At 34.1% G+C, this 22,983-nt stretch overlaps 1 protein-coding gene across 2 annotated transcripts in view; it reads right to left on the reverse strand.

The window, feature by feature from the left end:
* SPAG16 (sperm associated antigen 16) overlaps window positions 1-22,983 on the reverse strand; it is an 885,872-nt gene that overhangs the window by 546,841 nt on the left and 316,048 nt on the right. The window lies entirely within an intron of this gene.

Consider the following 22,983-nt stretch of genomic DNA (forward strand, 5'->3'; position numbering starts at 1 on the left):
TGAACAATCTGATAACAGAAATAAGACTTTCATTATCAAATCCTAATATGTCTAAAGAAAGCTTAAACCCTTTTGAAGTTTAATAGAAATTTTTAAGAGAAAGAAAATGTGCTATTTACTATAAATATTCTATTTATAACTACAGAAACAAAAACACAATGGAAGTAGGAGTGAGGGAGAGGAGAGAGAGGTCAGGGAAGGGTAGGGGTGATATATCCTTATCTTACAAGGGTGGAGTCAAAATATTATTTCTAGAGTTGATGGAAAGAGGATAAAAGTATAGATATATTATTGAAGTTACAAACATAATAAAGAAATAAAAAATTGTGATATAACTGTATTGGGTGGTTGTTGAGAAAAGAGATGGGAAAGAGCATAGGTATCACCTAGTAGAAAATCAGCAGAACATGTCTGACATGAGCAAATCAACATTGCTGCAATTTTCATTATTCAGAAATATGAAGTATGAAGTACCAAAGAATATGAAGTACTAAAAGAATAAAACCCTGAAATATTGAAAAGTTATTATCTGTAGATAAGGGATTGGAGGTAGGGCCAGGGAATGCCTACTTATTATTATAGGATCATCTCTATTTTTTTGGTTTATTTTACTATATATGTTTCTGTGGTTAAAAAAAATTGAAATAAGTAAATAAAACAGAAAATAAGTTATTTTTAATGCTATCAGCTGGTTCAAATGCAGAGGACACTGTTTGCTACTAACAGCAGAAAAAAAGATGCAGTAAATGGCCTTCACATTCATAGTGAAGGCTGAAAGGACAGATGCCAAACTACTTTTAACAGAACAATCCTGAGAGCTTTGCCACAGAACTGAACCACCCAGGGAGTTAATACATCTTCTGTGACCTAGAAGCTGGTCATGATTAGGAAGTTATTATGAGGATACAGCTCTGATCAAGGAAACCATGATCCTGAAAAGGCACCCTAGAGATATTCGACAATTCCAGCAGATGTCTTTCAGCAGAAAAACCTCAGACACATACCCTAGACTCCTTTCCACCTTCTAGGTTTCACGTAAGTACATCTAATTGGCAGAACCCAAATTACATACAAAACTTGAGTTTCAAGTGTTTCTGGGAAACGTAGCTTTTTAACTTCCCAGCCTCTAGAAATCAGAAGGTTGTAGGGAGTGAAGTAAGCAAGTGTCAATCCGCTATACCCTCCAATTAGATAAAGGAACATGAATTTTTAGTCTCCTGGGATTTACAATCAAGAGAACATACCATAAAAGAGGATTAAAATAAGTGTAAAAATCTTTGTAAAAATTGTACATTATAATAAAATATTATTTTTTGCAAATACTTCTCCATAACTGAGATTCAAATATTCCATTTTGTTCATTTATTAACAATCACAGCAGGTAACATGAAGGTATGTTTTAATTTCTTCATTTGTAATTATGATACATATTTCAATTTAATTTAACTATTATGGTCTCTTTATTCAGTGTTTCATATAATATTAAAATTGTCTCTTTGAATGCAGACAGCTGGCAATACTAATCCTGTTAGGGAAAATATGTGCTTGCATAACTGTACCAGTGTTAACATTTACAAAGTCTTTGTATAGCATTTTCTATCTTTACTATGTTAACAACTCGTGTTTGTTGGAATACTTCTCTGCCAGTACAAAACACAGCAAAAATTATTATTTTGGTCCTATTATTCAATATAGTTATTGTGTCTAGGGTTCAATAGAATGTTCCTCTCAGCTCATTGTAAACACACAAAATACAGAATAATGCCAGTTCTCAGAACGCAACCCAAGGGGGCCAGAAGGGTTGATGAATGGAAGAATAAGGCTAACAGTTATCTTAACTAAGGTTTCACTGATGTAATTTCTGCTACAGAATTGAACTTATTGACACGTTCCTGTATCTCAATGTGTACTGAAACAAGTGAAATTACTCAGGAGAATTGGCCAAGAGAAAACTCAAGTTTGAAAATAATTCTTACAGTCCAAGTAAAGAAATTACAAAGAGGAAAACAGAGGAACAAAATAAAATAGTACTTATAAAAATAATACCAATTTTGAGATTCAATAAACTAAGATATTTTCACAAAGAGTGGTAGCTAATAGCCAATATGTTCAGCTCAAGCAGTTATATCTAATACATCATTATAATATTTAAATTGATAATATAAAACACAATCATCTTCTCCCTCTTTTTAAGGAAAGAAGAATCATAAACTGATCTAGACACTAGTTCAGGAATATGGGAGCAGAATCTCTCTTTTAAATGCTGCTTTCACCCAGCTGCTGTCATTTACTTTGCCGTCCTCAGCCCTAACCCAGTTCCTGAAGTTTTCCCATACCAAGCACGGACTCATATACAGCACAGATAGCAAAACTTGTTCAGATAACAGACGATGAGACCATCAAACTCCGTTTATGCTGCCAGAGTCTACTAACTGGGAAATGTAGGAAACATATCAAATAGCCATTGATACAGTAGAAAGGAGGGGAAAAAAAGAGACAGTGGAAAGTAAGTGGCAGCAATTAAAGTTTTCTGAATTTTTTTTTTAACAGGCACAGGATAAGTCAAATGAATATATTTTTACACACAAAAAAGATACCAGAATACTCTTGTTTTTAAGTCCTGAATAATAAATTTGCTATTTATGTCCTATGTCTAAAAAGGAATTAAAATAGATTATGTATCAGTAACTTTAGCATATGTATGGATATCTGGATATGGAAAAGGACACACGATTGTATATAACAAAATTTATAATTATTTTCAGATTATATTCCTAATTTGTGTTATGTGTTAATAGATGATACAGGTAAAAATAAACACAGTAAATATATACAATTAATATCTTTTAGTGTCATGAGCTATTTTTACATATTGTGGCTGTATTTTTAAAAAGAACTAATAAAGTAGCCAGTTAACCGTATTAATAATTGCTTCATATTTTTTCAAATTTAATTTAAAAAAGCAAATATAGTTTAGGAAGAAAAGAAATATAAACTCAATAACAATGCAATTTTATTTAGATTTATTTTAGGACATGTTTATGTTCCCAAGGAAAGTAAAACACATTTGTGTTTTATTTGAAAGAGTCTAAACGGATGTTCACTCAAGTTCTAGTCATTAAGCAGACTTGAATAAAGTGCTTCTGAAACATGCACCAGAAAGTATTTTTTCATTTAGGGATATGTTCACTTTCTCTTTTTTTTAAATATAAGTATTTTTTATAAAATATTCTTGAGTACAACATCTAGACCCTCTGATATATATGGACCATACTGTAACTTTATGATGGGTACTGGAAGAAGAAAAAATAAGAATTGATTTGACAAAATTTAAAGTAATCTAAAATAATTAAAATAACAATTAAAATGGATAATTGCTAACAATAATCTGACAATCTAAATAAGTTAATTGCTATATAAGGTTGAGTTTTATATAGGCAGTGTAGTTCAAAGTTCAGCCATTAAGGACAGCATATTTCCGAAAGATAAAGTGTTTTATTATGGTAAGAATTTAGAATATCAGAAAAGCTGACTCAAATGCTATAGATAAAGAATCTTTTATACCAAATTAATGAGATAGTTTTCAGATAGTCGTATTGAGAATACTCAATACCTCTCAATTTCAGATGAGCTGACATGTATGGCATTTACAAAAATTATGTAATATTCCAGAAGATTTTAGGGCCTTAATGAATAAAGTGTAATGAGAAATACACATTTTGTTTCAAGTAATGCTTTGTGTGTACAATTTTCAAGGAAAATTACCAGGGCTCAGAATTTCAGTAGATTTGCTTCTCCAGGCCCAACTGTCACAGGTCAAAAAAGCATACATTATGAGCAACTGAGTCAATTAAACTTCAACCAGGCAACATCTATAATCCCTATGTTAGAATCAGAGCATGGATCAACTGTATGAGAAATCAAGACATAAAGACATAAAGAAATCATAAACCAGAGAAAATATGTGATGAACTTCACTTTCAAATTTAAGGTACATAGATGTGCTCAGTTTACCATTTCAGATAACTTCTTTTATTATCCCATTCTGATATTTAGGGCAAGAAATTTTTCCCCTTGACCAAAAGAATGTCTCCTTTTAAAGTTGATTATTATAAGATATTCTTATAGATATGGCATTTGAATAAGCTACCATGAACTAAAGAAATGTTCATAATTAAGTAAAAAATTCAAAACTATTTGTAAATATAATAATTATGGGACAGTAAAGATAAGTTTTATCTTCAAATATTAATATATCTGTAATTTAAATGTGTAAAATTAGAAGACTATTTAATAATAGGTAGGAAATAATTACATAACAGAAAGATATGGTCTATGAATAGGCCAAATTAATTTATGATATAGGTAAATCCTAAAATAGTGACATAATGACGTAATATTTATATTTAATAAATTGCAACTGGTTAATAAAAAAAGACTGGGTAACTTTTTGGAAAAAAAGACAATATTAATCCATAAAAAATAAACTCCTGATTGAACCTCTAAAAAATAGAGGTTAAGAAAGTGAAACCAATAATAGTTAAAAAACAGAAAGTTCAGGTAAATTTATGTTTGACCTTTGAGTGGGGAAAGGTCTACTTATATCATGCAATACATAAAACCCAGAAAAGATTATAAATTTTTTAAATGGGCAAAAATGGCTTTACAAGTAAGCACAAACTTGTGCCTGAAAGCCTATGAATGCCAGAATTTTATCCTAGATATTCTTTGTCACCAAAAATATTAATAAGTGTAGTAAAAAGTGTATCTAGTCATAGTGTGAAAATTAACTAGACTCAAATCACATAGGTGTCAGTCCCTCTCCTCTTCCAAAATGTTCCTTCACACTTCTAATTATTGTTAACCAATTCTCTCAGATGTTTTATTCATTAAACAGTCCCTAATAATCCCCATTGATTTGAAACAATTTCTAAGAGCAGTGAAACAGAGATACTATGACTGATTACATTAAGGGATGGAAGCTCTAGCTGAAAATGAAAACTATTCAACATGGTGATGATAATCTATTGTTTTATGCTTACATGTATCTCATTAAAGAACTAACAAAAAAGTAAAGACAGAAATGCAGAGAAGTTAGCAAAGCACTAAAGCTTCTTTTGTCCACGTTTTTACCAAACTTGGGGCACTCAAGCTTAATGTTATCACAGGCTACCTGAGCATGGATGGGTACAGAGAATGAGCTTGGGTGGGAAGAGAGAAAGTAAAACTCAGTTTCCAACCAAAGTCAAAGATCAAATTCTTAAAATAAAGCTGTATCCTCAGAGGAAACAGGTGACCCAGAAATAAGTGTACCCCACTTCACTGCAATCCCAAGGGGGCTGAAAAAATATGCCTTGGCACAGAGTAGAGCAAATAGGTAAGAGGTCCCTGAACTAGCATACATATGCAATCCAATTTCACATCAACTGAGCAGACCAAAAAAGACCTCCAGCCACAAATTTAACATAAACAGTTCTTGGAGAGGTAGGGCCCTTTAGGTAGCAAAAACATATCCTCTCTGAAAGAATACATGTTCATTCTTAGCCTTAAACCTCCTACAAATAATTTTCCAAGGAAAAAGAACAGCTCACAGTAAAACTTAACTCAGCACACAAGAAGCAAGGCACTGTCAAGGAGAACCAGTAAGAATAAGAGTCAGCAGAAGCAGAGAAAATGCATAAAGGAGTGAGGTTTAACACATGTCCAAAGGTTAAATGAAGCATAGAGGGAAAATGGGCTGGAAACAGTATTTGAAGAGGCTGGCAGAGAATTTTTCAGAACTGATGAAAGACAGCCCATGGATTCAAGAAATCTAATGAACCCCCAGAAGAAAGAGATAAAGAAATCCATACCAAACACGACAATGTGAAAATGCAGAGGATCAAATGTGAAAAGAAGTTCTTAATAGTAGCCAGAGAAAATATACAGATTACCACAAAGCGGGTACAGTTGGGCTGAGATCTGACTGTTCAGCAGCAAAAATGGAAGCCAGATGCCAGATAATTGATATCTTAAAAGTTTTAATATAAAATAACAAAGACATTGAATTCTATACTAAATATCCTTTATGAAAAGTTTTTTTAAAAAAATCAGAGAGCACACCAACAAACCTCTACAAAGGGAACTTCTAAAAGGTGTACTTTGGACAGAAGCATATGGATGTTTCGATGGCTCATAAGAGGTGTTAGAATAAATTTACTCAATAAATATATAATTTGTGCTTACTATTCCAGGAACTGTTCCAGGTGATTGAAGCAAATCCATGAACACAAGTGACAAAAGCACTGCATTCAGAACTTAAATTTTAGTTAGGAGAAGATATAGAATTAACAAAATAATTTTCTAAAAAGACAATCATGTGGAATGTTAGAAATTGGTAACTATTATAGAATTAAGAACTAGATCAAAGTAAGAGGAGTAAGAGTGTACATATGGAAGTATTTGCAAGTTTATCTGAGGTGATCAGTGAATGTGGTAAACATGATGAGTAAATCTAAACACTATTAATTGAATAAAGCAATAATAATTTCTTTTTGGTTATTATAACACTAGAATAAAATTAGGATATACAAAAATGATAACATATAAGTCAGAAAGGGTGCAAATGAAGCTAAAGTATTTAACATCCTTGTATTTTTGTGAGGGAGGATAAAATTATTAATATTAGACTTTAAGAACTTAACGTAACACATAATCTCTAGAGTAATCCCCCCAAAGTAGTAATCAATTTTTATAAGTCCCAAACTTCATAGGAAAAAATTGAAAATACTTTTTATAATAAAAAGATGCCAAGAAAGGTGAGTTAAAGAAACATTGACCCCAAACACATTAGTATTATATGTGATAGAAGAAGATGGAAGAATTAAACCCAAACACATTAGTATTATATGATGTGTACATCTATTTATGTAACGCTCCATTTAAAAAAATATTGAGGACTAGATTTAAAAACCAAAGCTCTAAGACACTTACAAAAGACTTCTAAAATATAATTATACATAAAGTTTATAAAAAGAACAAAAAACGATATACCATATAAATACAAAGCCAAAGAGAGCTAGTATAACTTTACTAATATCAGACAAAAGAGATTTTCAGGACAAAAACCTTAAAGAGAATAACAATGAAAGTTAATTCATCAGGTACATACAATTCCAAATATGAATGAAATTACTAACATAACTTCTAAATATATAAAGCAGATTTTAAAAATACCTATTGAACTATTAGGCACATTCTTACAATGATTGTAATTGCATACTTAGGGATTTTATGTTTCAATAAAAATGACCATATTGGAAATGTTCAATTTTATTTTGCTTTTACTTCATTTTTAATCTGAAATCAATATATAACCTCTGCTTTCTTCCTTGCATTTGATTAATATATTTTTGCCTAACCTTTATTTTATTATCTCTTTGCATGATTTTATTTTAGTCAATAGTTAAATTTTTATTTATTTTTTTTTCTGAATCTTTCAATAGGTAAGGATAACTCATTTAGGATTATGGTCCTATCAGATATAGTTGATCTTACTTCTATTTTTAAAGGCAATAGAGTGTACTCAAACTCCTGAAGGAAAAAACAAAGCAAAACATTAGATTCAATCCAAATTCAAACATAAAGTAGTGGGCAAATCACTCAATCTCTCTGTACATACATTCTTTTATTTTTTAAAAATAAACTTTTAGAGCAGTTTTAGGTTTACAATAAATTGAAAAGAAGGTACAGCCATTTGTACCTTTGATACATGCATAGAGTCTCTGATTATCAATGTCACTCACCAGAATGGTACATTTTTTTACCAAGGATGAACCTACATTTACCCATCATAATCACCTAAAATCCAAGGTTTACTTGGGGTTCACACTTGGTATCATACATTCTGTGGGTTTGGACAAAAGTATATCCACCATTATAATATCTTCAGAGTATTTTCACTGCCCTAAAAATCCTCTGAGCTCTTCCTATTTATCTCTCCTCATCCCTATTCCTGACAACCACTAATCTCTTTTGCCTCCATAGTTTTGCCTTTTCCAGAATGTCATATAGTTAGAGACATACAGTATGTAGTCGTTCAGATTGGCTTCTTTCACTTAGAATTATGCATGTAAAGTTCCTCCATGTCTTTTCATGGCTTGATAGCTCACATCTTTTTAGTGCTGAATAATATTCCATTGTTTTGATGTACCACAGTCTACCTGTTCACCTACTAAAGGGCATCTTGCTTGTTTCCAAGTTTTAGCAATTATGAATAAAGCTGCTATAAACATCCATGTGTAGGATTTTTTGTGTGGATATAAGTTTTGAACTCCTCTGGGAGCAATCACACCAAAGAGTGTGACTGCTGAATAATTTGGTAAGAGTATGTTTTGTTTTTTTAAGAAACCACCAAAATGTTTTCCAAAGTGGCTGTACCATTTTTTATTCCCACCACCAATGTATGAGAGATCCTGTACCTCCACATCCTCACCAGTATTTGGTGTTGTTAGTGATCTGAATTTTGGCCATTATAATAGGTGTGTAGTTGTATCTCATTGTCATTTGAATTTGAAGTTCCCTGAAAACATAAAATGTGGAGCAATTTTAATGACATCCAGCTCATCAGTAATTTCTTTCATGGATGATGTCTTTGCTGTTGCATCTAAAAAGGCATCACCATGCTGAAGGTCACCTAGACTTCATCATATGTTATCTTTAGGAGTTTTACTGTTGTACATTCTACATTTAGGTCTAGGATCAATTTTGAGTTAATACTTGTGAAGGGTGTGAAATCTGTGTCAAGATTTTTTTTTTTTTATCATTCTGTTTACTGAGAATAGTACGTGATCCATAACGTATTTGTTGAATTGCAGTACATTCATGAAGGAGAAATGGGAAGATGATCTGGATACTGCTAGTTGCCCATGTGTTCCAAGAAGAGAGACTAAATCTGATGCAACTTTGTGATCGCAACGACATTTTAAATAACAGTTTGATTCTCTTTCTCTCATTCCCTAGCTTTTTTTTTTTAAGTTATTATATACTTATTTCATGAAATTTATTTTTTGTACTTAAAAATTTTTTTATTTTATATTGGAGTAGAGTTGATTAACAATATTGTGTTAGTTTCAGGTGTACAGCAAAGTGATTCAGTTATACATATGTATCCATTCTTTTTCAAGTTCTTTCCCCATTTAGGTTATTACAGAATATTGAGCAGAGTTCCCTGTGCTATAAAGTAGGTCGTTGTTGGTTATCTATTTTAAATATAGCAGTGTGTATATGTCAGTCCTAAACTCCCAGTATATCCCTCCCCACCACTCTTCCTCCCTGGTAACCATAAGTTCATTCGCTAAGTCTGTGAGTCGGTTTCCGTTTTGTAAATAAGTTCATTTGTATCATTTCTTTAGATTCCACACATAAATGATATTATATACTTGTCTTTCCCTGTATGACTTACTTCACTTAGTATGATGATCTCTAGGCCTTTCCATGTTGCTGCAAATGACATTATTTCATTATTTTTAATGGATGAGTAACATTCCATTGTATATATGTACCACATCTTCTTTATCCATTTGTCTGTTGATGGAGATTTAGGTTGATTCCATGTCTTGGCTATTGTAAACAGTGCTGCAATGAACACTGGTGTGCATGTATCCTTTCAAACCATGGTTTTCTCCAGATACATGCCCAGGAGTGGGATTAATGGATCATACAGTAGCTCTATTTCTGGTTATTTAAGGAACCTCCACACTTTTCTCCATAGTGGTTGTTACATTCCCACCAACAGTGTAGAAGGGTTCCTTTTTCTCCACACCCTCTCCAGCACTTATTGTTTGTAGACATTTTGATGATGTCCATTCTGAACGGTGTGGGGTGATATCTCATTGTAGTTTTGATTTGCATTTCTCTAATAGCGATGTTGAGCATCTCTTATGTGCCTCTTGGCCATCTGTATGTCTTTGGAGAAATGTCTATTCAGATCTTATGCCCATTTTTTGATTGGGTTGTTTTTTTGATATTGAACCACATGAGCTGTTTGTAAATTTTGGAGATTAATTCCTTGTAGGTCACATCATTTGCAAATATTTTCTCCCATTCTGTGGATTGTCCTTTTGTTTTGTTTATAGTTTCCTTTTCTGTGGAAAGGCTTTTGAGTTTAATTAGGTCCCATTTGTTTATTTTATGTTATTTTTTTATTTACAAATATTTATTGAATATGCATAACAGACAAAGAATAGTGGCTAAGAGGATTAAGCCCAGAATGAGAGAATGCTTGTGGAAAAGAAAAAAGACATCAAGAGATATTTCTAAATTAGCCTCCTCAGAGCAAGAAGATGTGAGAGGAGTGATCACTGCTTGGGAAGATAACAAAAATTACAAGATAAGGGAGACGGCAGAACTACTAAACTACCATTGCATGCCTGGAACGATCAGAACAGACCTCACAGGTGAGAAGATAGTAAGATTTTTTTTTTAACATGTTTATTGGAGTATAGTTGCTTTACAATGGAGTGTTACTTTCTGCTGTATAACAAAGTGAATCAGCTATACATATACATGTATCTCCATCCATTTGTTTATATTTGTTTTTATTTCCATTACTCCAGGAGACAGGCAAGAAAGATATTGCTGCAGTTTATGAAAAAGAGTTTCCTCCTATATTTTCCTCTAAGAGTTTTATAGTATCTGGTCTGATATTTAGGTCTTTAATCCACTTTGAGTTTATTTTTGTGTATGGTATTAAAGAATTGTTCTAATTTCTTTTGTTACATGTAGCTGTCCAGTTTCCTCAGCATTTTTATTGGAGAGACTATCTTTTCTCCATTGTATAGTCTTGCCTTCTTTGTTGTAGATTGACCATAGGTAAGTGCGTTTATTTCTGGGCTTCCTATCCTGTTCCATTCATCTGTATTTCTGTTTCTTGTGCCAGAACCATACTGTTTTGATGACTGTAGATTTGTAGCATAATCTGAAGTCAGGGAGCCTGACTCCTTCAGCTCCATTTTTCTTTATCAAGATTGCTTTGGCTATTCGGGGTCTTTTGTGTCTCCATATAAATTAAAAATTTTTTTGTTCTAGTTCTGTGATAAATGCCAAGGATAATTTGATAGGGATTGGATTGAATCTGTTGATTGCCTTGGGTAGTATAGTCATTTTGACAATATTGATTCTTCCAATCCAAGAACATGGTATACCTTTTACATCTGTTTGTGTCATCTTCGATTTCTTTCATTAACATCTTATAGTTTTCATAGTACAGGTCTTTGCCTCCTTAGGTAGGTTTATTCATAGATATTTTATTCTTTTTGATATGATGGTAAGTGGAATTGCTTCTTTAATTTCTCTTTCTGATCTTTTGTTGTTAGTGTATAGAAATGCAACAGATCTCTGTGTGTTAATTTTGTATCCTGCACCTTTATCAAATTCATTAATAAGCTCTAGTAGTTTTCTGGTAGCATATTTAGGAACTTCTATGTACAGTATCATCTCATCTGCAAACAGTGACAGTTTCACTTCTTCTTTTCCAATTTTGATTCATTTTATTTCTTTTTCATCTCTGATTGCCATGGCTAGCACTTCCAGAGCTATGTTGAATAAAAGTGGAAAGAGTGGACATTCTTGGCTTGTTCCTGATCTTAAAGGAAATGCTTTAGGCTTTTCCCCATTGACTATGATGCTAGCTGTAGGTTTGTCATATATGGCCTTTATTATATTATGCTCCCTCTATCCCACTTTCTGGAGAGTTTTTATCATAAATGGGTATTGAATTTTGTCAAAAGCTTTTTCTGCATCTATTGAGATGGCATTACTCCATGCTGACATGAGTTTTCTTCCCCATGCTTATTTATTTTCATTTTATCATTTTAGTCAGTATGATGAGAGGGAGACAAATATTGAAGGCTGGTGCTCATATCACTATCTTTTCCAAAGGACTTAACATTGACTTCTTGAAAAGCAATTTGGCCCTGTACATACATTTGGATGGGACTCACCGCTTTTTGGTAGTGCCTTGCTGTTCCTTTCAGGTTTTTACTCCTAACAAAGCCTTCAAATTTCACAAGATATCAATCTTTGTTACAGCTTCTTTGTTACACAACCTTCACTCACCTGGCTGAACCTCTACCCTAGATTTTTATATTCCTGGAATCAAATGTTTAAACTTCAAAATATTGATTATATTGATTATTTTACCACTCATCTCTTATTCAAGAGAAATTATTGGAAATAATTTACAATTATAAATTATCTTACAGCTACAACTCTGATTTAACAAGATATGAAATTTAAGGCTGATATTAAATTTAATTTGCGGGTAAACATGATGCCGATTTTTCACTGTAAGTAAAGTCATTTTATAAAATCTTAATCATTAATAAAGATAAATAAAGATAAAATAAATCTTGATTTTCCAAAAGAATTCATAGTAATGTTGCTCTAAAAAGCAGTGAGATCCTCCAAATGCATTTGAAATTCAAATATATTAATATAAATTCCCACTATATTTAACATTTTAAGGAATATGCAGATATATCAAATGAGTACACACTGTAACATGGTGTCAGAACAAATTTTTCCATGAAAAATATGTCAGAAAATGCTCCCTTAAATAATAAATGTCTGGAATATTCCCACAGATAAATCAATAAAATTGTGTTTATAATGAATTCCTGATAAACTTGTGGTTATATGTAAAATTAAATTAAAAAATAAATGGAACTTAGAGAAGAAAAATTTGAAAAAATAAAGTAATAAATCTGCATTCATTAATTTATTTAACCAATATTTATTCTGCAAATGAAATGTTGCTGTACAAAGGACACATTTTTAATTCTGAAGTGTATGAAAGCAATGAAACTTACTATAAAATAAGTAGCTATAAAATTAACTTGCTGGAGAATAAATCACAGGGGGGCAACTTAACCAAACCACCTTTTACTACTGAGATTACAGAAAAAAAACAAGATATCAATAAGTTGAAATCAGAACTCTTATTATTTGGCATAAATTGCTACTAGGACTAATTAGATAAGCAAATGGTATATATTCAAATACAAATAAGAACTGACTTTTCTGTAATGAGCAGAATATGATAGGTTACATTGCAGTAACAAACAATCCCCAAATCACAGTGGTTTAAATCAACAAAAGTTTACTTCTTGTTCATTCTGTAAATGCATCAAGACCAATGTGGACAGAAAAGTCATTCTCTGTAAAAAGGTTAATTGTGGTGTCAGAGGGAAAATGAACTCCAGAGAATTACCCATGGTCAATGAATTCTGACCAGAAGCGGCACATGCTAAAAACTATAATCCAACCAAGTGCCTAGAAATGGAGAGTTTGAAATAACTGGTGAATAGTATTATAAGTGCCATATTTTTCATGGAGTACATTTTAAAACGTGTCAAAATAATAATAAGTAGTAAACTAATACCAAAAATAAAATGAGGAAAATTTTTAAAGTTTTAAGATCAACGTTTTATGGGATCTCTATGTTGAGATTATTAAAGCTCTGATATATAGCTCATGCCTTCTAATTTAAAAAACTCTATCATAGGGCTTCCCTGGTGGTGCAATGGTTAAGAATCTGCCTGCCAGGACAGAAATAAAGACGGAGACGCAGAGAATGGATTTGAGGACACGGGGAGGGGGAAGGGTAAGCTGGGATGAAGTGAGAGAGTGGCATGGACATATATACACTACCAAATGTAAAATAGATAGCTAATGGAAGCAGCCGCATAGCACAGGGAGATTTGTGCTTTGTGTCCACCTAGTGGTGTGGGATAGGGAGGGTGGGAAGGAGACGCAAGAGGGAGGAAATATGGGGATATATGTATATGTATAGCTGATCCACTTTGTTATACAGCAGAAATTAACACACCACTGTAAAGCAATTATACTCCAATAAAGATATTAAAAGGAAAAAAAAAAGAATCCGCCTGCCAATGCAGGGGACACAGGTTCGAGCCCTGGTCCGGGAAGATCCAACATGCCGCGGAGCAACTAAGACTGCGCGCCTAAAGCCCGGGCTTCGCAACAAGAGAAGCCACCGCGATGAGAAGCCCTGTGCACCACAACGAAGAGTAGCCCCAGCTGCACTGTACCCAGTACAGTAATAGAGAATTATAGCTGAAAGAGCTACAAAACACAGACTCACTCTGAAGAGACATATTTAGAAAAGTCCAAAGTCAAAAAAGACCAAAAAAATAGACATGAGGAATTTGAAGCCTCTGGAACCCGTGGCCACATCAAGCATCAAACACAGTTCAATATCCAGACAGAATAATATAAATATACCCACTAAAGACCTATTTACCTTAGTTCTTATATATGGCTTTCAACAATAACAACAACAACATCATAAGGCATTCTAAAAGGCAAGAAATAAACATGGTAGAAAGAGATAAAGCAATCATCGGAACAAGACAGATATGACACACATGTTGGAATTATTGGACAGGGAACTTAACTATGTTTAATATTTAAGGGTTCTAGTGGAAAAGTTAGACAATAAGCAAGAACAGATAGAGAATGTAAGCAGAGAGATGAAAATACTAAGAAACAATAAAAAAGAAACAATAGAAATCAAAATTTTGTAACAGAAATGAAGAATGTCTTTGATGGGCCCATCAGTAGACAGCATAGCAACGAAAAGAATCAGTGATCTTGAACATATGTCAGTAGAAACTTCCCAGCCTGAAATGCAAAGAGAGAAAAGATGAATAGACATAATAAAACACTGAATAATTATGAGACAGTCAAAAGGTGTAACTCGTTGGAATTCCAGAAGGAGAAGAGAGGGAGAACAGAGCAGGAAAATATTCGAATTAATGACTTAGAACTTCCCAAAATTTCATGACAGACATCTAACCAAAATCTAGGAAGCTCAGTGAATACCAAACAGGATAAATACATCCTATTTAAACTGCAGAAAATCAAAGACAAAATCTTGAAAGAAGCCAGAGGGGAAAACTGCCTTACTTGTAGAGGAACAATGGTAAGAATTACAATAGATTTCTTGTAATAAACCACACAAGCAAGAAGAAAGTAGAGTGAAATATTGTAAGTGCTGAGAGAAAAAGCCACCAATCTGTTTTTATATTCAGCAAAATTATCCGTCAAAAGTGAAGGGGAAAAATAAAGTGAAAGTGATAGAATGAAAACAGCTAAGCCATTCCAACCACCTGGCATTATACCCAACAGAGGGCAGGCAGATGCTCTCGCAGTGGAAGCATGTTGCTCATTGCTCTATATTTGCATTTTGATTCCTAACTTCTACTTTACCCAATCTAAAATCTTATATGTTTTATAAACTTTAGCATCAACCATAGCCACGACCATTTTCTCCTTAGCTGGGTCTTTCCCTCATTGATGTTAAGCCCCAGGTCTTTCATATCAGTAATGAGACTGCTCATGGTTAACTGATAACACCTGACATAATGGATAAGCTTAATCAACTGTGAATGAGTCATTCAGGTCACTGGGCATTCCCAGGTAACCCGATGTAATCACAGGAAACCACAAAAAGAAAGAGACTGTGACTAAATTAAAATCAAATCATTGGTTCTCTGTCTAATTTGTAACAAGACAGTTTGAAGTGAAAAATTTGCTCAATTTGTGTAGCTTAGAAAGAGGCATCCTCTCAGCCCAATAATGGAGAGCTGACCTAGACACTCAACACAGCCGACATGCTCACTGAAGAGCTGAGGGCTTATGTGCATCAGTTCTCATAAAGGCCGAAAGAGAATACCCTCCACAACATACGTATTGTTTTTCTCTCTGATTCAATGTGTTCATTAAACAAACATTAAACTCTTTACTTGGCATTCTCAAATATTCCTATATTGGAAAGAAGGTATCGTGAATGGGGGTCACAAACATAGTGGTCCCAGACTATTTTAAATTAATACATTAGGAGTCCTGTTTACGTACAATTCTATGTTATGACTTGACAGGTAGAGTTTGGCTTTGCAGATCTATTTTCACCAATTCCAGGGTGTAAAAGCCTGAGGCCCAGCCCAGTGACCATTGTCAAGATGATACTACCCTGTAGGACTCCTGGATGGTCAGACGTGCAGTCTCTTCACGGTAAAAACTCTGCATCTCCACGTGCTCTGCTCTTTCTTAGTTACAGAAACAGTTATAATAACACTCTTTTATACTTGCAGTACTCACATGTACAATATTTTATTTGACTTGTATAACCTTGTAAGGATAGCAGTCTAAGTAATAACAGGTTCATTTCAGAATCAAGGATAGTATTTCAAAGGGAGTTAAAAACTCACCCAAAGTCACACAGGCAGTATAGGTCAAAGACCAAAGTCTTGTCTTCTAAACAATAATTAATTTCTCTTCCCAAAGAATATTCTATGGAATATTATTTATGTGATACTGTCTATTAAAAAATTTCTGAAGAATTATTTTAGACAACTGCCTATTACATTTATCTTTAGGCAATAAAAAACAAAAACAAAACAAACAAAAAATCCTATGCTTAATAAAAGTTCCAAGAAATCTTCTGTAAAGACATCCAGCATTTTCTAATCATATTTGATCTGAACAATTTTTTTCATATAGCATCTCTTAATATTGCTTCTCCTCCACCAAAAAAAGAAAAACAAGAGTTTGGGAAATTCTTCGCATCATCTCGCATTATATCCACTGCCACCACTGTGGAGCAGGCTGCCATCTTCTCTCTCTTGGACAAAATCAACTTCCCAACTAGTTCCCTGTTTCTGCCTCTCTTCCCTATAGCAATTGTTCTCCAAAACCCACTTCCTTCTCCTCCTGAACATGGATTTAGGCAGCATTTCCTAGCCTAATTTGCTGTTAGATACAGCCATGTGATGGAGTTCTGGCCAGTAAATTATTGTTGGAAATAATATGCACTGCTTCTCAGAGGCTCTCCTTCTCTCCTCCGACTGGCTGAGGAGTAGAAGGAGGTAGCAGACACCCTTGGGCTGGGGCTCTGAGGGAGCCACAAGATACATAACCCTGAATCCCTCACTGGCTACTTGGATCAGAGCTCTTTTCTGCCAAACACTCATATGCACTTAGTTCTATGAACAAAATAAATAAATAAATAAACTGCTATTATGTTAAGCCATTGTGACTTGAAGATGATTTATTTTTTTAACAGCCATTTGCCTAATCTGACTAATATACTCCATTTCTAACATGTTAGCCAGATTGATGGTACTAAAATATAAGCCAATTAACGTCCTTCCTTTTCTCTGAATCTTCCAGTGGTTTCCCACACGGCTCATACAATATTAAGAACCAAACACCTTAGAATGGCTCACAGGGCCTTATATGAACAGACCATTGCTACCTCTCTTACCACATCTCCACTACTCCTTTTCACATGTATTCCTCTCCACGTGGTGCTGACCTAATTACTGTGCAGAAACATTTCTATGTTAGGGTCTTTGCATCCACTGTTCTCTCTGCTTGATAGGCTCTTACAGTAGATACTGGCATGGCTCACTCTGTCACCCCCTTTCTGCTTTGACTGAATCACCTTGATGAGTTTTTCCCTGACTACCTCATTTAAAATAGCTATTCCCCCAAACCCACCTCACCATGTCCTGTCACATTCCCTTGATGTATATATTTTTTCTCCATAGCACTTGTTAACATCTATATTATTTTTTTAAACTTTCTTTTTAACTGCCATTTTCTTCTCTAGAATTAATCTCCATGAAGGCAGGTGTGTTTTTTTTGTTTGTTTTTTGGTTTTGTTTTTTTTTGTTTTTTTTTTACTGTATATTTAAGTCACTGTTCAATTTCTATTGCCTGGCATAAATGACTGAATGAATCAGTGAATGAAATTTGCTAGAAAACTGACATGTCTACTTCATGAAATCTAATGACTTATTTCCTCTTGGGTTGTGTGTCAAGGAAATTTATTTTAAATTTTAGTGTATGTTCATTATATCCTGAGAAGTTTTGGATAGTGACTTTATAATGTTAGATTCATATCACAACAACCATAGAGACTATGATTGATATCAAGATGGAATGCATGAAAATGTCCATAATCTTTTCTGACGATAAAATTCTACCTTGACTATATGTTCAAAATTAAACTTGCAGAGCAGGATGTCTAGTGCATGTATATATCATCAACTATCTTTTGAGAATCCTTAAACTGAAAGTAGTGAGTTAGAACAAAACAGTCAGGCATTTGCCTCTGACATTCAGACTCCTCATTTCCCCATAAAGAGCTCCACCTCTGTTAGAGTCATCAGCTCCACCAGCAGCACATTTTAAAGCAACCCTTATGAGTGTGATCACACCAGTAAAACCAGTAGTTTCCCTACTCAACTTGATATGAGTAGTGTCATGTCATGGTATCTTGACATCCTTGATATTGCTGCTTCTACTGTTTAGTTCCTGAAACTTTCACAGTGAATGCTAAATGCCAATTAGTGACCAGTGTAGCGTGATGCCTGTAAGGAGCACATTTCTGATGGAAACTGCCAAGATGCTAATATTGCCCAGTCATTGATTGCAAAGGATTTCAGCAACTAAAAGTCTTAGGTTTTTTGCTTTGTTTTGTTTTGCTTTTTCCAAAGGAAAGATTGGCAACTAATAATCTCCAACTGTATTCCCACAGCTAAAAACACAGTCAGTAAATGATATTTTGGATAGGACAGGTTGTGTTCAGTTATCCTTGCCTATAGCAATTCTAACTAAGACAAGAAAGGAAAGGTGGTTAACGAAGGCTTAGTAAGCCAGCTACCACTGCGGGGGACTGGACCGTGACCTTGCTGGAGAACCTCTGCAGTATAGGCCACGTCTCTCAAAGACATCCCACCTTAGGGGTGAGGGAAGTGCAGTACGTATACACTGACTACTACCAGTCACTGACTGTGGGTTGTTTTTCACAGGATTTAATGCCACATCACTTCTTAACTGCCATAGGGGTGGCCAAAGTGGACTTCAACAGTGAAAGGAAACTTTCAAGGATTATTTAGAATATAAAAACATTTAAAATGCCATCATGTTGGCAGTTGGGAATCAGACTGACATGCACTGAAGGGGTAAGTGTGGGCGTATATGAGCAGAGCACTGACTGCATATGCTTCAGAAGGTAAAAGTGTTTAAGAAGAGAGATCTCCTGACACGATCTCTTGGGGAAGGATGCGGGTGAAAGCACATTCTAGGAAGATGAAATTAAGAATATGATTTTTTTCACTGAGGACAGAGTCTGGGGGTAGTAAGAGATCAGATAAGAAAAGCACAGGGGAATTGAATAATGAAGGGCAGGGATTTTTGTTTGTTTGCAGTTGTTTTATGCACATCTATATCCCCAAGGCTAGAAATAACACAAAGTATTATGTTCAATGCACATTTGTTAACGGAATGAATGAACTATTAGATTTTTCTCATTTCCAAATTTTCTCATATTCCCCAAACTTGCTTTTTTCCAATAAAACTATCTGGCTTACTGCCTTTTGGATGACTGCCATACCTTCTCACTTATCAATTAAATTCAGATTATCTCTTTTTTTTTATGACTTTGATCCACTCTGCAAATAATGCTATTTATTTAATTTTACCACTTTCAGTTTCATCTCCTTCACTAGAAGTTGTAGAGGAAACGCTTGTCTTACCTTTATTCTATTCTTAAAGTTGCCAGTTTCTGACATTTCTTTCTTTAAAATACCTTTGGGTTTCACTCCTTCCTCCCCATTGTCATTGTTACTACTGTAAGGCTCGACTCACCATCTCATGCCTTCTGACTGGTCAATCTATCCCCATTTACTCACCCCTAAACTTTTCTATAATGTCTGGCTAGGCTCTTCTTCTCCAAGATAAAAGTTTTCTTATATTATTTCTGCTCATAACAAACAATAATAATTATTTGGATTAATGTCAGAAGCTATACTATGTCTATTCCCACTCCTGTATGTACTTTTCTACCCTAGTCTGTAGGAATTGAGTGGGTCTGGGAAAGAGGGTGTTAAAACAGTGGATTGTGATTTATTTCTCTCTGATTATCAAGAGACACACTCAGGGAAAGAAAGTGACCTCCTGCATTATCTTTCTTGTAAAAATGCTCATAAGGCACTTCCTGGTAAATAAATAATAACATTTACTAGGAAGAGAGTTCTTATCTATAGAGTGCTCTCAGTAGGATGTCCATGGTTTGGTTAGCTTATGGTAGACAAATCTAGAATCTGTGGGTTTTCGAAACACAGTTCCCTGGAAAATGCCACATGAGGCCTATAACAATCTGGCTATAAAACACAGATGTTTCATAACCTAAAAATCTCTGCTAGATGAGGTGATTTGCAAAACTTTCTGATAATTTCATCTTACTCCAGGTTGGAAGGCATGCCTGATGCAAAAAAGAAAGACCTGAGGAGCCACTTAGAATGTCCTAGATCTCACCGCCCCCGTCCCTCTTTTTTCCGTCCATGTTTCTTGATTGCTTGTTTCCTTGGAAGTATTGGCAAAATATAACACTAGGTAAACTTATTTTATGCTTCTGATTTGACAATCTGATCCTCTGTGCTAGTTCAGGGCATAATGAGAACAACCACCTTTCCCTTAAATTTCAGTAGTAAATGAAATATAGACAGAAGAGTGTGAAAGAAAGAGTAGCTTGGATTATAGAACATGACTTATGCACACATAAGGGCTTCCTAATACCTTACCCTGGAGTTAGTATCTAAATCCTACTGACTGACTAAACTGGACAGCCATAGGCCATCCCTGCAAGGGCAGGCTCTTTACTGATTGAGAGAGAATAGTCCAGAAGGGTTATCTGATTATAAAATTAAAAGCAAAGAAAAATCTCAAATTACCAATCAAATAAGTCACTCTTCATCCAAAGAAGAAGAGAAAATGAGGGGTAGAGGAAAAGACCAGGAATGTTACTCTTTTCAAAATCCTTCCAAATGGAAGGCCCCTTCCCAAGAGGGTCAGCTGTGCTAGTTAATTTGAAAGGTCCCCCCTCCCAGTTCAAAACTTGAGAAAAAGTTTACAGAAGGCACCCTATTCAGAAGAATTTAGTTCAAAGTTAAGGTTAGTTTTGTTGCTTTTAGTAGATTAATATTGGAACAGTACCTCAGTCATTGGCTCCTTATAAATCTCTCATTTGACAAATGAGAAAATATGGTTCAAGAAACATATAGTCAGTTGCTCAAACTAGCACCGACTTCAACTTCAGGTTTTCTGATCCTTACTCCCATGCTCTTCTAAAAAAGAAAAAGAGATGCTATCTTCTGAGTGGTTGTTTTTTGTTTTCATACTACATCCGCTTGAACCTCGAGGATCCTTCAAATCTGAGCTTGTCTCATTTATCATCCCTACAATTACTCCTGTCTTCTCCTATTTTTGAATTCTTACTTTGTATTTTCACAAAATTTAGACAATAATTAATTTCTAATTATTTGTGTGTGATTTTTTTTTCTTGAGGGCAAAGGGCATTTCTTATACTTCTATGGTGATTCTCACTTCAGTTACTGAAATTTCAGTTATGTTTAGAAAGAAAAATTTACCTTTTAGATATAATATGTTTTTTGTTTTATTATATCATTTCCTTTAAAATAAAGGATTGTAAAATAATTAATGTTAATTACAAATTTAAATGTATTAACACTTTATTAAAAGCTTTCAGTTGGTGCTTTCATTCTTTTTACATCTAGTGGAAATTTGTGATTCTTGTATAAGGTAAAATAAAGACTTATTAACATAAATTAAGGCATTATACCATGATAATCTTACCACTTCAATGTGATGCTAATTAACAATCTTGAAATTACTACATGATTGGCGTACTAGGGTACACTACTTGACTTGTACTTGCCCATGCTGAGAAAAAAATACATACTCAGTGTGCCTCAGTGTTGACTAATGAAAACTACAAAGAAGTCAGTACATTCATAATTTGCAATGAATGTTTATTACCAAGGTTATTATGTAAAGAGGGAAAGTAATATTATATGATTAATATCTTAACCAATCAGGTCAATAGAAGTACAAGTTTGTCAATTACACCTATAATTCAAATTATACCATCTCTTAATGGCTAACACTAAATATGAAATATAGGCACTTAAGTATTTTTCTTAGTTGACTGGCAAAATATACTGCTACAATTAGATCTGTAACAATAACAACAGATAACTTTTTAAGGGCTTACTTGGGTCAAGCACTGAACTAGATGCTGTACGTACATCTCAACCCCTTCTAACATTCCCTGTGAGGTACCTATTTTATCCTCTTTTTACAAAATGGAAACTAAGACCTTCAGAGGTTAGGTAATTTCACAATGCACACCTTGCTTATTGAGCAGAGAGACGAGTTTGTTATTCTGAATTGCTATATCTATGTCTATTTATGTTCCCACATCTTAGGGATAACATCACTTTCTAGAGCTATTATGAAGGTTAATAGCAGATAATAGATGTTAAGATGCCTAATACAGTGAAAGTATTAAAGTAAAATATTTAGGATACTCCTAGCCTTCCCTTCATTCAATATTTATCCTTACAGCTCAAAGTGTGGTCCCCAGAGCACCACCTGGAAACTTGTTAGAAAAGCAGAATTTATGGTCTCCAGACCTACTGAGTCAGAGTCTGCATTTTAAGGAGATTGTCAGGTGGTTTCTATATACACGGAAGTTCAAAAAGCACTGCTCTATACAGTAGGAGTATGTGGAGAGTAGATACAAATGCCCATTGTATTCAGCCTTATAGAAACAAACACTTATTATCTGTATTAATCCATCTTTATTAAAAAAAATGCCTGTCTTTTCAACTCTAAGCATATCAACCAACTCTACCAGGAAAAAAATAAAACACAAACTATGAACCAAAGTATGGAAAGAAAAACTTCAAAGGCTTAGAATTAAAGGCAGTGGAATTCAGGCGTGTATGACTGCATTTCTCTTTTTCTCACTGAGATCAAAGAACTTATTTTCACTCGTCAATACATTTTAATTCTGGCTGTGTTTACCACTCCAGGTCCTACAGATTGCAAATA

This window comes from Globicephala melas, chromosome 7 (assembly GCF_963455315.2).
Source record: "Globicephala melas chromosome 7, mGloMel1.2, whole genome shotgun sequence".
NCBI lineage: Eukaryota > Metazoa > Chordata > Mammalia > Artiodactyla > Delphinidae > Globicephala > Globicephala melas.